The sequence below is a fragment of the Nannospalax galili genome, unplaced genomic scaffold (assembly GCF_000622305.1).
Source record: "Nannospalax galili isolate Female #2095 unplaced genomic scaffold, S.galili_v1.0 scaffold55, whole genome shotgun sequence".
NCBI lineage: Eukaryota > Metazoa > Chordata > Mammalia > Rodentia > Spalacidae > Nannospalax > Nannospalax galili.
This window is the reverse complement of record NW_008337640.1, coordinates 69,308-80,006: the sequence shown is the minus strand read 5'-3', so window position 1 is coordinate 80,006 and position 10,699 is coordinate 69,308. Positions and strand designations below refer to the sequence as shown.

Sequence of the window (10,699 nt, the reverse complement as noted above, 5' to 3'; positions counted from 1 at the left end):
TGTACTGCCACTTTAATGAGAGTATTAATTCTCACAGTTTTCTAGTGGAATTTTGGGGATCTCTTATATATAATATCATATCGTCAGCAAATAGGGACTTTTTAAAAAAAAATATTTTATTTGGTAGCAGGCGGGGCTGCCGGAAGAACAGTTGCCAGGGCTAGCAGCTGGGTGATGGCCCTTTGTTTTGCACAAGTGCCATCTTGACAGCCCAAGGGGAAAGTCAGCTCAGAGGCGGGCGGAGACCAAGGAGGATTCCAAGCACAGATCCAAGAGGCTGTTGGTCAAACCTGCTCCTGCCAAAGTGGAATCCAAGCCAAAAAAGGACCCTGGAAAGGATAAATCTTCGCACGAAAAAGTGCAGACAAAACGAAAAAGGGGAGCAGAGGGAAAGCAGACAGAAGTAGCCAACCGGGAGACTAAGAAGGCCTGCCTGCAGAAAACAGAGAGACCAGAAACGAGGAAAGCCTGGCCTCTGATGGAGAAGAGAAAGATGCCTAGTTCTGCTGATCCGCTTCATGTCTGTCAGTCTCCCTACAATCCTTCTTGTACAATCCAGAGGAATATTTTCATCAGCTGTTTTGTAAATGCAAGTTTTTTAAGCAGCTTTAGAAACATTTTTTAAAATGGGATAATCCCACCCTACCCCATTTTTTTAAGTGTAAATGATTTTTTTTTTTAAGAGGTGAAATCATTTGCTGGTTTATTTTTTGGTACAACCAGAAAATAGTAAGATATTGAATCATGGCAGACTGTGACTGTCTTGGGTGTCTGTGTAACATTCCATAGAGGGGGTTAGTTTTATATCCTGTGAACAGAGCATACTAAATGGCCATTTGGAGTCTCAGTTGTGCATTTGTTGTGTCTTGAATATTTTAGATGACTTCTAGTCCTGTGTTTTTAGTAAACTGTTTTCTACAAACAAGAAACAAACAAACAAAAAAACACTCCTTACTCTATCATTACCCTGTCAGAACTGTGTGCCCTCTGTAACATCTCTGGTCACAGTGGTCCAGTTTTGATAACTGTTTTGATAACGTGCTGTGAAAGATGAAAATTTGAGTGTCTAGTGTGTGTGATAACAAATTTCAGTGGAAGTAAGGATTGTTGGTCAGCGTTTGATGATGCTGTTACATGAGTCCTCTGAAGGGAAATGTGCCACCAGGTTCAAAGCTGGAACATCACTGGAATGACTTTTAAAAAGAAACACAATATGTGGTTCTTTAGACTTTTGGCACTGTATTAATTATTGCATATGAATTGAAATGTCTGTGTGCTGGTCCTCAATGAATAAAATCTCAGTATGAAAGAAGAAAATATTTTATTTATTATTTTTATTTTGTATGTGTATGAGTGTATTGCCTCCATGTATGTGAGTGCACCCATGTCTTGCAATGCCGCAGTCAGAAGAGAGCTTCTGATTCCCCTGGAACTGGAGTTAAAGATGGTTTGTAGCCACCATGTGGATGCTGGGAATTGAGCACAAGTTCTCTGCAAGAGCAGTCAGTGCTCTTAATGGCTGAGCCATCTCTCCAGCCCCCAAATAGGGATAATTTGACCTGTTTATTTTTTCCAATTAGTATTTCTTTAATTTTCTTCTCTTTTCTTGTTGCTCTTGCAAGGGTTTCAAGCACTATATTGAAAAGCAATGGAGATAGTGGCCAGTCCTGTCTGGTACCTGACTTTAATGGAATGCTTCTTTTTTTTTTTTTCCTCCATTTAGGATGATATTGGCTATGGGTTTGTTGTATATAGCTTTAATTATGTTGAGGTATGTTCACTCCAGACCAATTTCTTCTAGGACTTGCCAGATGAATGAATGTTGGATTTTGTCCAATGCCTTTTCTGCACCTATTGAGATGACCATGTGGTTTTTGTCTTTAAGTCCATTTATATGTTTTATTATATTTATTGACTTATGCATGTTGAACCATCCATGCATTTCTGGAATAAAGCCAACTGGATCATGATGGATGAACTTTCTGATATGTGTCTGAATGTGGTTTGCAAGTATTTTGTTGAGAATCTTTGCATTTTGGTATTAGAGTGATACTGGGTTCATAGCAGGAGTATGGGAGATCTCCCTCCATTTCTATCTTTTTGAATAGTTTAAGCAATATTGCTTGTAGATTTCCTTTGGATGTCTGGTAGAATTCTGCTGTGAATCCATCTGGGCCTGGGCTTTGTTTAGTCAGGAGGTTTTGTATTACTGTTATAATTTCCTTATTTGTTATTGGTCTGTTTAGGCTGTTGATCTCCTCTTGGTTTAACTTTGGTGGTGGTCATGAGTTTAGAAATTCTTCCATTTCTTTCAGGGTTTCAAATTTAATGGAGTATAGATTTTTAAAAATATTCCCTTACAATGTTTTGTATTTTTTTGGTGTCTGTTTTGAGGTTTCCCCTTTGGTCTCTGATTTTGTCAATTAGAATTTGTTCTTCTTTCTTTAGGTTAACTGGGCTAAGTGCCTGTCCATCTTGTTTAACCTTTCAAAGAACCATCTCTTACATTCATTGATTTTTTTGTATTGTTTTCTTTGTTTCTATTTCATTAGTTTTTGCTCTGCGTTTTGTTATTTCATCTCATCTACTAGGTTTGGGGTTGGTTTATTCTTGTCTTTCCAGAGTCATGTGTTGTACTGTCAAGGCATTTACATGCACTCTTTCTGATTTTTTAACGTAGGCACTAAGAGCTATAAACTTCCCTCTTAGGACTGCTTTTAGGATGTCTCAGAGGTTTTGTTGTGTTGTGTTCTCATTTTTATTTTGTTCCAGGAATATTTAGTTCTTTCTTAATTTCTTCTTTGACTCATTCGTGATTCAGGAGTGTGTTACTTAAGCTCCATGAGTTAATGTATTTACTAGAGCTTATTTTGCTGTTAATTATAAGCTTTATTGAACTATGATCTGATAGAAGGCATGGAATTATTTTCATTATTTTGTATTTGTTGAGGTTTGTTTTGTGCCCCAGAATGTGATCAATTTTAGAATAACTTGCATGAGCTGTTGATTAGAAAGTGTATTCTTTGGTGGGTGAGTAGAATATTCTGTATGTACCTGTTAGGACCCTTTCATGTAGTATGTCATTTAATTCAGATGCCTCCCTGTTTATTCTTTGTCCAGTTGGCCTGTCTATTGAAGAAAGTGGGGTATTAAAGTAACCCACTATCACTGAGTTGGTGTCAATCTCTTTTGTATAGTCCTGGACTACTGATTTTATGAAATTGTGTGCTCCAGAGTTTCGTGCATAAATGTTCATGATTGTAATATCTTCTTGGTAAATTGTTCCTTCGATTAGAATGAAGTATTCCTCCTTATCTCTTCTGATGACTTTGAATTTGAAGTCTATTTTGTCAGATATTAAAATTGTGACACCCAATTGCTTCTTAGGTCCATTTGCTTCGAATACTCTTTTTTTCATCTTTTCACCCTAAGATAGTGTTTATCCTTGAAGGTGAGATGAGTTTCTTGAAGACAGCCAAAGATGGATTTTCTTTCTTGATCCATTGCACCAGCCTGTGTCTTTTGACATGGGAGTTGAGGCCATTGATATTTAATGTTATTATTGGAAGGTGTGTATTGTATATTGTCATTTTAATTTCTTTATGTTTGTGGCCCCATTTTGTGTTTCTATTTTTATTTAATTTTCTTTCTGTATCCTCTTGGACATACTCATTCCTTTCTTTGGTCCTTGGTGTTGCTTCAAGTATTCTCTGTAGTGCTGGTTTGGAAGACATGAATTCTTTCAGCCTATTTGTGTCATGGAAAATTTTCTGTTCCCCTTTGACTTTGATAGAGAGTTTTTCTGGATAAAATATTCAGAGTTGGCATCCATGGTTGTTTCAGAATGGGAATACTTTGTTCCATGCTCTTCTGGCTTTCATAGTTTCATTGAAAAGTCAGCTGAAATTCTGATGGGTTTTTCTTTATATATAACTTGTTTTTCACTAGCAGTTTTCAGTACCCTCTCTTTGTTCTGTACATTTAATCTTTTTACTGGGATATGCCATCGGTACTTTCTGTTCTGGTCATGCCTTAATGATGTTCTCTGTGCTTCTTGAATTTCTATAGGTATATCTTTCCTTAATTTAGGGAGATTTTCTTCCATAATCTTATTGAGGATCTGTTTGATGCCATTGGTTTGAGTTTCTTCTCCTTCCTGTATGCCTATAATACATAGATTTGGTCATTTCATGTTGTTCCACATTTCCTGAGTGTTCCATTCCTGTGGCATTTTTTTTTAATTTTGCATAATCTGTGCTTAAAAAGAGTTCAGATCTTCAACTTTTTGCTCCACTCTTGATATTCTGTTTTCCATTTCATTCACTCTGCTTGTGAGACTTTCTCCTGTTATTTTTAATTGGCTTATTGAGTTGTTCAGTCCAGTGTTCATTTCCCTTTGAGTTTCTTCACTATTTCTATCTCTTTAGTGAATTTGCTTTTCAACATCTCATTAAGCCAAAAATATGGAACACTTTACGAATTTGTATGTCATCCTTGTGCAGGGGCCATGCTAATCATCTCTGTATTGTTCCAATTTTAGTATATGTGCTGCCAAAGTGAGCACCCTACATGTTTTTTTTTTAATCTTCATGATTAGATAATAATTTGGTGAATTACAGTTTTGATAGCTAGCAGTATTTATATCAGTTTTTTAAGTTTCACTCATATTAATATCAGTTTTTTAAGTTTCACTCATATTAACTATCAATAAAATACTACTAATGAATGATAAATTATTTAATTTTCTCCTACTGATTGGCTCCCTTAATACTAGAGTTCATGAACTGTTATTTTCATATTTAAGTTAAAAAGTACATGTGAACATAATACATTATTCATATATATCTATCAATTTTCTTTTTGTAATATGCTTCTCAGACAGATTTTTACTAGTTGCAGAGTGTTTAGATGTAATTAAAGATAGCACAAGCATTTACTTCATGATTTAGTGAAATCCTTAATTACAATACTAAGGTAAATGCACTTAATTATTTTTAAGGAACAAGGAAGGGTGGCTAAGGGAAGGATGATATGACCCCCTCAATCATTGCAGTGGTCCACAGAAATGGGCATGTGGACCTGCTCTTAGATAGAAACTACAGGTACAGAATGAAAAGGACAGATGGACAACGATGTAAAGATAAAAATAAAAATTCACATCAGGAGCAGATGAAGTCTGATTTCACACTGTGTGAGACCAGAAGACAAGAGACACTATGCTGAGTTTCCCAGCTGGAGTACCTTGAAGTAAGATGTTGGGAAGAAGAATTCTTGAACTGATATGTGTATAAACTCAGCTCCTGGGAAGGCTGCTGTTCATATTCCCAGAATTCTTGTAGCACTTGGATTCACTCTTTTGAAGATAAATAGGTTTAAAGCTGGTAGTTGAGACAGGCTGTATTTCTGACTAAGTATTTGTACATTTGATACAATACATATTAATCATATTTAGACCCACTCCCTATATGTACAACTACATGGCCCCTCCACCAAATTTTGTGCATGTGTCATATACGTTAAGGCTTTTCAAGTCAAGTTTGTGTACCCAGACATCACTTGCTGTGACTTCATCCACTGGAGCCTGGTCAGCCTTTATAGCACCACTCCCTTAAAGAAGATCAACTCTCCCTCACCCATCAGTGCTCAGCTGCTAATAGCTCCATGGTTAAGTTGATATTTCTTTCCCATTTCCCAAGTTCTATGTATTACTTTTGTCTGTTTGGAGTTGGTGGGTCTTGTGCATGCTGTTACCTAATTGCTGTAAGAGCATCTGAGCAAGTTTTCAGCTGCTGTAAAACTGTTTCCTTGTGGTCATCTACCACCTGTAACTCCTAGTCTTTCTGCCCCATCTTTCACAATGATCCCTGAGCCCTGGGTTGCAGAGGTTTAATGTAGCAGTTCTATCCAGGGACACATACTCTGCTGTCTCTTACTCTCTACATTTTGGCCAGTTGTCACTTTTGTGTTAATCATCAACTGTTGAGGTTGCTTCACTGGTGAGGAACCTTCACTGGTGAGGAACCTTCACTGGTGACAGTGGAGAAATGCATTAATATCTCTGCCCCCTGTTCTGCCAGATTCCATGAGCCTTTGTCATAGAGGTCTTATTGTAGATGTGTCACTCAGGATGGGACATCTCACAGACATTCTCTGATCAATTATGGAACATTGTAACAGTCTCTGTTCCAAAAAGAAGTTTTGTTGATGAGTGGTAAGAAGTATATTAGTCTGTAGATATAAGACTGTATATTTAGCATAAAGTAAAAAATTATGTTGATCTAGGTGTGTGACATATGAGTGTTTTTCTGTAGGATCTATGAGCTCTCCATTCATGTGTATTTGGTTATGTTTACAGAACCACACATGACTTCTCTCCCATTGAATGTATTTAAAGTCCAAGTAGAAAGCTGTTGTAGCCACAGAAGCCAGGAAAATGGAAAGGAACCATGGAGGCTGAGGGGAAGAGGGGGCTCAAGATTGGGGGATAGTAGGAAACAGTATTATCAAGGGGAAATGGGAAAAATAGGAGCACTTTAACTTTGTTGGGAGGAGGGAGGTTATACAGGGGGAGAAAGAGGAGAGATAAATAATGCTTAGGTGGTGTGAAAAAACAACAGGAAATGTAATAGTTCAAAGGCCTACTGAAAAATAAACACACACACACAAGTATATGAGTGCATGTATATAGATGAATACTATATAACAAGAAACACTGTGCCAGATGGAATGATTTTTAAAATGACCATGCACTTACTAAAGTGTAACGGTCTTCCAGGGAACACAGAGAACACCTGAAAGTTGGGGTTGTGAAATTTCAAAATATACTACTTTCTTTATCCTAGGAAATTAGTCTCAAACAGAGTCTAGCTTCACAAGATTTCTATAACCACCTTATGTCTAACATGCACATCAATTTCTGAGCTCAAAGACACCATCGATATCTCTTTGAGGGATTTCTGGATACTGCTGGTCATCACCTGCCCAGGATCCACTGTTATCCTCTCAGGTTTTCCACTTGCAGTTCCTCTGGAGAAGAACAGAAAGGAACTAAGCTGAACCTGTGTATAGGTTATTTAATGGGAAAAATAATTGGTATATATAATAGAGTGCATGAAATTGGGTGGGGTATAGTAAAGAGGGGTTGCAGATAGAGGAGCAGATGTAAATATGATAAAAATATACTGTATGACATTCACAAAAATTCAATTCTTGCCTGCAATGTCAATAAAATTAATTGCTTAAAAATTATTTCATCACTTGGTAAATGAAATCATAAATTGTATTCTATGTGCTTTTACACCCTCAAAAGATATTATAATGTCTAAATACCTAACTAGAGAAAAAAAATTAACTATGAACAAACAGAACACACCTCAGTGACAGTTGGTTACTCCAAGATGTTGCCTCTGGCCAATAATACCTGTTTTTCTTTTTTGTATTTTTTGAAAGAATGAAACTATGCTGAATAGCTTTAGTCAGCTTGACAAATCTAGTTAGAGGGAACCAGAACTGAGAAATTTTTTCCACTAGATTGGCCTGTGGTCATGACTGTGGGGCATTTTCTTGATTGTTAAGTGAGATGTGAGAACCCAACTCACTGTGGGCATTGCTATCCCTGGGAAGGTGGTCTTATATTGCATAAGAAAGCAGGTGAGCCCATGCCAGGGTAGCAAGCCAGTGAACAGTCTTCCTCCATGATCTGAGCTCCAGCTTCCTGCCCTGAGTTACTTTCTTGGCTTCCTTTGATGATGAACTGTGCTATAAGCCAAATAAACCCCTTCTTTCACGAATTGGTTTTGGTCAGCAATTTTTTTTCACAGCTATAGAGGGTAACAAGAACAGAAACAAATAAGCTACATGATTTTCATTTTCCAAAAAAATTGGAAATACTGGAAGATAGAATATATAAATCAACAACATCAAAAATTAATGTCATGGCTGTTTAACTATTGATCAGAAGTAGTAAAGTTTATGTACTGCCACATATTTAAATTTAAAATAATAGGTCATATTTTTAAGTTGTTCAATATTTAAGATGTGCTTACCATTATTATTTCATGTATGTGTAACCATAAATAAAAATTTAGCCTCTATGCTTTAAAAATTTGTATTAATGACATTGTAGGTCTGCATATTTGATGCTACAGATTTTGTGATTTGTACTAGTTAGTATGTGTGGTCTTAATAATTTGAATCAGGTTATATTAAACACTCCCATTCCATAAGCATATAAAGTTATCCATTTTTCTATTGATTAATTTTGAGTAGTTTTCTTTTTTGTAATAACATTTCAATTTTCAATAAATATTTTACACATACCTTTGTGCACATGTTAGAAAAGCTGAATTACTAAGACTTCGAAGAAGCAAATTTTTACTGAACTATGCAGTGATGAAATTTTCTATAAAGATGTGACAATGTTTATTTGCATTTTTAAACTATGGTTGAGAAGTCTTGTCACTAGACTATATATTTCACAAAATTTATTCATTATAGTGATTTGAACATTTGCTAATGTAATTAATAACATTTTCACGTGATGTTCATTCATCATCATTGAGATGTCTTTTTCTATGCATTTACTGCCATCTCATATCGCAAAACCACTGGGTCATTGTCCATCTTTTTGTGCATATACATGCATCTTAAGTAGAACATTAATTATTCTAGTTATTCAAGATGTACTAACTTCAATCAATCTGTGGTTTCTTACATGTTCACAATAACCATCACGATTTTTGCTTAGATACGTTCAATGATTGAATTTAAGTTTTTTAAAGTTTGTCATAAGACACTGTTAAGTACATCATTATATAACAAATCAGATAAATTATAAATCTTCACATAATTTCCAGAGATAAATTATTAGGAAAAATTAGTGAGTCATTAATTTTTTAGTATACAATTAGTGATCAATTTTGAAAGTCCACAATATATTTGAAAACAAACTGCCATGTCTGATAGATGACTAAAACAATAATTTAACAATGTTTGGATTGAAATAATGAGTCATCAAATATATAAAATGTTGAAAAGTAAAACTATTTTATCAAATATATGAAAACATACTTTCCAATGCATTAACAATGAAAGTCAACATAAGCATTTATAAAATAGACTCAGTAGATTTTTTTTAGAAAAGTTTTCAAAGCTTAGAACATAGAAGGTCACCTCAATAGTTAAAACATATTAATTACAACTAAAACAAGAGTTAGTTATTAAACAATTTATTGAAGAAAATTTCCAGAATACATCTGAGAATGAATGATAATGAATAACAGGATAATTTATAGTTAGAAGTAAAATATTTTTAAAAAGTTAAACAGTCTATCAAATTTCAATATGTGCATAAAATTTAAAACAGATAACGTAGAAGTAATATTACTTATTCAAATGAATATTGAATGAACTTTAGCCTTTGATGAAAGCCAGAGAATAGAAAAGGCAGGCTATTTCAAGAAATGTTTTCACTTGATGTAGATATACATATGTGTGTATACAGATTTCTATATATGCGTATAAATTATATATATACAATTTCTTTGTTCCATTATGTAAATATCACACTTTTATTTTACATAAGTCATTTAGTAAAATCACTCACATACTTTATTGGAATAATTTTAAGTGAGATTACAAAAATTTCTGAATGTATGCATTATGGTAACCCAAAATTTTGTAAAGTATACAAATAGAGGACTAGACTGGTGGAAAAGTTTTCTTATTTAAGCAAAAAAGTGTGATGGATGTATTTTTTACGTAGTTTTGGTTTTTAGTACCCATATGAATGCTTGAATATAAGGCCAGCCAACTTATTAAATAATGACCAAAATTTTCTTGCATTTTCCCCCAGTATCTAAATTTTAACCACCAGCCTTTTGATGAATGTAAATTTAAAAGATGTGTAAATTGTAGGAATTATATTGATTTACTCAAGTATGGAGAGTGTATATTTCTAAATATAAGTCAACATAAGTTGACTACTTTTTTGGAAGTTTATGAAAAATAGTACAGAGAGGAGAATCTAAGCTAAGAACACAATAAATTAATTATGTTGAATTGCAGCAGAAAAAAGATTTCAAAGAATATCATGAGGAATAAATGTCTTGTTGTGGAGAAAAAGCAAGATAGAGTAGGATCTTTGAAGACATGAGAGCAGAAATTTAAGACTGCAAGTATAAATGATTAGTAAAATATTGAATAAAATATACATTCCATTAGCAAAACTAATAATGTTTTTTAATAGAAATATTTTTAATGGAGCACTTAGAGAAGATTTGTTGGAATTCAAGTATTCCTTTCTATGATGACGAATGTTGTCAACTTGACAGAACCTGTTGTAATCTCCTAGAAAGGGCGTCTCAGTGAAGAATTGTCTAGATTATGCTGGGTTTTGAGCAGGTTTGTGGAGAATTATCTTGATCACATTAGTTGAGGAAGGAAAATCCGTCCACTGTGGGTGGCACCATTCCCTAGGTATGGGCTGCTGCACTGTGTAAGTGAAGAAATCAAGCTGAGCATCACCATGTATGCCTTCATTGCTCTCATCTGAATGAGGGTATACTGTGATCAGATGCTTCAAGCTCCTACTTCCTTGACTTCCCCAGCAAGATGGATAGTGGCTTGAACCTTGAGATAAGACAAACCATTTTCCCCTAAGTTGCTTTTGTCAGAGTGTTTTATCAGAGTAACAAGAAAA

The 10,699-nt window shown here is 34.8% G+C and overlaps 1 non-coding gene across 1 annotated transcript; it reads right to left on the bottom strand.

The window, feature by feature from the left end:
* Window positions 1-4,457: 4,457 nt before the first annotated feature.
* On the bottom strand, window positions 4,458-4,564 carry LOC115070283. The gene has a single exon (XR_003849466.1). It is a non-coding gene; the product is annotated as a U6 spliceosomal RNA (small nuclear RNA).
* Window positions 4,565-10,699: the final 6,135 nt, after the last annotated feature.